Genomic DNA, 5,543 nt, shown 5'->3' with positions numbered 1-5,543 from the left:
ATTTAGAAGTAAAACCCATTTCCATAATTATTCAAAAGAAGTATAAAAAAAACGTAAAACACTGTCCATATCCTATAAGTGATTGCATATTAATGAATTTGAATTCCTAAACGTTCGCAGAAGGGTACCGGTGCGAATTTGAAAACACTTCTTCAGCTATTTTAATTTGATTGTTCTTTATACTTGTTTAAATGGGATAACCGTGAAATCGCGTGCCAATAGAATTAAATTGAATTAAGTATTTGGCTATTTAAATGTTGATCTCGTAGGACACTCAAATTAGTTACAAATTGAATTATTACATTATTAAATCGGTTGAAATTTTGACGAAATTGGACGGGAAAACCTATATTTAACACCTGGGTGAAGAGTGGCAAAGTGTGGAATTGCTCCTTGCCAAAGGACTCTACGTCGCAGACGTTTAAAAAGCATGTCTACACGACATCTTCATAAAATCACATATTCTACATCTGCAAAAAAAAAATCTCTAGTGCGTGAAATCCATAAAAATGACAGTCGCGCTTTTGTGTTTGATTTATTTAAGTTTCTTTCTCCCTAAAAAGGGTTGTAAATATATACATATCATATTGCATATTCTGCTGGTAGGTGAGTTTTTTAGTATAGAATCCACCAATCATAAAGTATTTAAAACGTTGTTTAATACTAATATACTGGCAATAAAATGGATGATTTTGTTTATCCAAAATGTTAGAGACTAGTTCATATTTGCTCACTAAATATCCTTATCATGAAAGGTGCAGCCCAAAATCAGGTCACTCTTAATGGTGCCAAATGGCAATTTTGCCCCTACTTTTCACTCTTCACTTGCAACTTTGCATGTTTCAGAAAGGACAACAGGGCACCATTAATTTACATTAACGATTTAAGTAACGTCTCCAAAATTGTGGACTCTATATTATATGCAGATGACACCAGCTTGTTCATGTCCCATAAAAATGTACAAACTTTACAAACTATTTTCAATAAGGAACTCAAATATGTATCTAACTGGCTTACTGTTAATAAATTAACCTTAAATGTTAAGAAATCAAATTTTTTGGTTTTTACAAATAAAAATAGATCACAATTCAAATTTGAGGTTTGTTTAAATGATAAGCCAGTTAATGAAGTAACATTTACTACCTTTCTAGGTGTTAATGTCGATAATAAGTTAACTTGGAATGAACATGCTGGTGTCATCTGCAATAAAGTTGCCAAAATCGTTGGTGTTATGTATAAACTCCACACATTGCCGAAGAATATTCTTCTTTTATTGTATAATACCTTGATTTTACCATATTTGAATTATTGCAATATAGCCTGGGGTAATGCCTTCCAAACACATATTAACAGAATATTTCTTTTGCAGAAAAAGGCCATGAGAATTATAACTCACTCTTCTTATCTCTCCCACTCTGGACCATTGTTTACATCTTTGAAAATTTTGAATATAATGGATTTGAATAGAATGAATATTGCACTTTTCATGTTTTTCTATAAAAAGGATCTCTTGCCTAATTCACTTAAGAATTATTTTTTATTAAACACATCTGTACATACTTATTCAACAAGAAATGCTCAAAATATCCATATTCCACAGTGCAGTACTTCCATCTTCAAAAACAGTATATTTTATCAAGGACCAGTTATTTGGAACTCAATCCCTTCTGACATTCAATCAAGCCCTTCGGTATATGTTTTTAAAAGGAAATACAAAACATTTTTATTGTCTAAGTCTTAGATTTATTTTTGGTTCTCTCCCCCCCCCCCCCATTCTCATTCGGTTAAGGTTTAGTTAGGTGTTTGTTTGTTATGTTTTTTTGTTTGTTTTTTTCTCATTGAATTTGTGATTATATGATGTTTTTAATATTTCTTTAACTTTAAGTACAATTTTTGTTATGGGTTGGCCTCACACAAGGTTTCTTCCTTTTTGGTCATTACCTTCCTCACTTTCTTTAAATTTGATGTATATTGTGTTTACATTGTCTATTTTTTATGTATTTTTATCTTGATCTCTTGAGGAGAAATAAATTAAACTTGAAACTTGAAACTTGAAACCATTTCCACACAAAAAAACCCGTACATATTATAACAACTCTTGCTGGAATGTCAACTACCATAGCAACAGTAAAAATTCTGCTTCCTGATTGGCTCTTCCATGAAAGTTGACATTCCAGCAAGGGTCGCTATTATAGCAACTTTTTAATGAAACAGGGCCCCAGCTGTTCCTGGGATGGTATTCAGGGGCGATGACAGGATATTTGTGAGGGGGGGGGGCTACATGTGACGTCACATTTTTCTCAAATCAATTATATTACAGGAATGTTGTATACATGTATAGTTACACAAACCAGATCTCTGGTTTTTATCTGCCTGCTCTCATTCTTTCTTCCGTTTTCTCCCACTTTTTCTATTTCTTCACTACTTTGAAACAAAAGTCATAGGAGGAGGTCGTCCCCTGCCCCTCCCCTTGTTGCGCCGCCCCTGGTCACATTGGTAAAAGTGCAAAGTTGAACATATTTTCTTATATTTTGTTAATAATGGGACTTTCTTTCTTTATTTTCCAGATGGTTTCCGGGGATGGTTTGCATACTGTATGTATCTAAACATTAACAGAAATAGATCACAATTTGGCATAAATAATAAGTAATACATAAATTCCTTAAATTGTTATCTGACGGTATACTAGTAATATTTTGTCGAACTGGTCGGATAACTGTAAAATATTACAAATATATCCCGAGACTGATGGGAAAAAAGATGATCTCAAGATGTTAATGCCATGTGGATCTCGTTTTATGACTTGGTGGGCGCTTCAGGAAGCGCGGGCTTCCGACAGCCTACATGATATTAGTCAAAAACTTGACATTGCCAGTTGTACGGATAACTCTGTGCATGTTGGTTCGTCTCACAACAGCTGCTCAACCTCGTTTTGGGACATTTTCCAGTGGATATAAAGTTCAGATCAGAGACTTCGAATAATTATTATGATAAAATATTCAATATTTAAATGACAAGAAAACTTGTATTGGTTCATACTTGGGTGGGTTTGGGCAGGGGCGGATCCAGCTTTCGCCAATAGGGGGGGGGGGGGGCCGAAAAATATTTTCATCAACATTTTTCTCGATTGGCCTTCTGTTTTTGATCTCCAAAAACGAAATCACAACAGGTTTTTCTCGTTCACGGTGATTTCGTTTTTGTGTTTTCAAAGACCGAACCATGAGGTTGATTTCCGTTTTTGCTCTGCGATGACCGGGAATGAAAAACGAATTATCCATTAGTACCCTGATTTGAAATATACCTCTACGTAGTGGTATAGTTCAGTGCGCTGAGCGATACCACTAGGTAGTGTGTGCTTGTGTGTAGGGGGGGGGGGTATATATAGGGTGTGTCAGAATTGATGCCCCCCAAGAAAAAAGAGTGTAGGTTGCGGACTGGAACTTAGTGGAGGAAAGATTTTATGCAGACAATTTATGCCATATTCATCTCAGTACTCTTGAGGATACCTCGGCTGTTATACTGGATGAAAATTCACCGGATTTTTGCTGTTTTACAACACTACTCGAATTGTAATTGAATCTAACTATACCGGAAGTACCTAATAATTTAAGGATAGCCCTCCGTTTCTCAATATGATTAAGGTCTGTTTCTATCCCGGGGGGGGGGGGGCACTTCCATTGACAAGTGGATACCATGCGCGACCACGGGGTCTTGAAAAGCACCCTAAACACGTATTTTCCACATTCTCAAAATGCACCCCTTAACAAGTATTGGCATGTGAAACCCTACCCTTAACAAGTATTGGAAACAAATACTATTGGCAAGTATTCCCAGAACTGAGCCCCTAAACAAGTACAGCGATGTATTTTCCATATTCTGAAAATGCACCCCTTAACAAGTAATGGAAACAAAACGATAGGCCTACTCTTAGCAAGTATTCCCTGAAATAATTACAGAGATATTTTAGTGTTATGTCACGCGTCCGTCGGTCGTCGGTTTTACCTTTAGACACCATTATTTTGGTTTGCACCTTCCACACCTCACGCAAATCGGACTCTAAACACGTAGTGTTGGGGCAAAAAGGACATCCTTTATAAAACATTTTGATTTTGTTTTATCATCCCCGCATATTTGACCCTAAGCACGTATATTTTTCCGAGCAAAATAGATACCCTTTTTTCAATATTTTTGTGTTTTTGACGCCCTTATCACGTTACGTACGTAACTTGCTCTATCTTGAAAAAGACATCCTTTTTACGTGTTTTTTGGTCGCGCATGGTATCCACTCGTCAATGTAAGTGGCCCCCCCGGGGTTTCTACATCAAAATACTGGAAAGTTGTTCTTCCACCAGTCCTAGGTCAGTTTGTAGTATGGGTTGGGGCTCGATCCACCCTGCATATGATGAAGACGGTGGTATATCATGCGCGTATTCTGGGGGGATGGGGGCTTTAGGGGCCCTGGCTCCCGGGGTAGTAGGCGAAAAGGAGGCGGCAATAAGGGGAAGGAAAGAAAAAAAAAGAAAAGGGAGAGAAAAGGAGGGAAAAGGGGGAAGATAGAAAGAAGAAAAACAAGGAGAGGGAAGGGGGTGAAAGGGGGGGGGGGAGAGAGAAAAAAAGGCGAACAAAAAGGAAGAGAGAGAGAGGGGTGCCAAATTGAGCTGTAATGAGGGGGCGCCAAACTGACCTTAAACTTGGGAGGGGGCGCCAAAGTGATGTTCGATCATCGGGGCGTTAAATTGATGTTCTACCTAGTGGGCACCGTAATGATATTCAACGGGGGGGGGGGGGCGCCAAATTGATATTCCACTGGGGGCGTCAAACTGACATGTAACGGGGGCACCAAACAGACCTTAAACATGGGGGCGTCAAATTGATGTTCCATGCACCTAAGGGGCGCCAAACTGATGTTCCACCTAAGGGGCGCCACATTGATGTTCGACCTTGGAGGGGGGGGGGGGGCACCAAATTGATGTTGGATCTAGGGGGCGCCAAGTTGACCTTAAACACAGGGGCGTCAAGTTGATGTTCCACCTAGGTACGCAAAATTATGTTGTTCGACCTAGGGGGCGCCAAATTGATGTTCGACCTAGGGGGCGTCAAATTCACCTGAAATATATATATATATATATTGTAAAGAAATGGATGAAAAGAACAATTTTAGGCGTAGCTTAAATCAAGGTTCCCCAGAACTATCTACCCTTTGGAAAAATTGGTGATGCCGAAAAAATGTCTCTGCCGGGAATCGAACCCGGGCCCCTAGCTTTGAACGCCGGTGCCTTAACCGCTAGACCACAGAGACGGGTGAGTGGCTAAGGCGACCCCGGTCCAATTGACCGTCAGATAGACAGATTTTCGGCACTTTACCAATTATAATTTCCTTTGTCGGGTGAAGGTGGGTTTCGAACAATGACAAGCCGCCATGCTTCAGCTGGATCAAAGCTGTTGTTTTGATACAGTACACGTATGGGAGAAAGTAAACATATGTGTAAAGTTATACATGTACAACAGCTTTGGCAACTCTTTTATTTAAATATTGTAAAGAA

This window comes from Lytechinus pictus, chromosome 2, assembly GCF_037042905.1.
Source record: "Lytechinus pictus isolate F3 Inbred chromosome 2, Lp3.0, whole genome shotgun sequence".
NCBI lineage: Eukaryota > Metazoa > Echinodermata > Echinoidea > Temnopleuroida > Toxopneustidae > Lytechinus > Lytechinus pictus.
The sequence above is the reverse complement of the archived record's forward strand: the minus strand, read 5'-3'. Positions refer to the sequence as shown.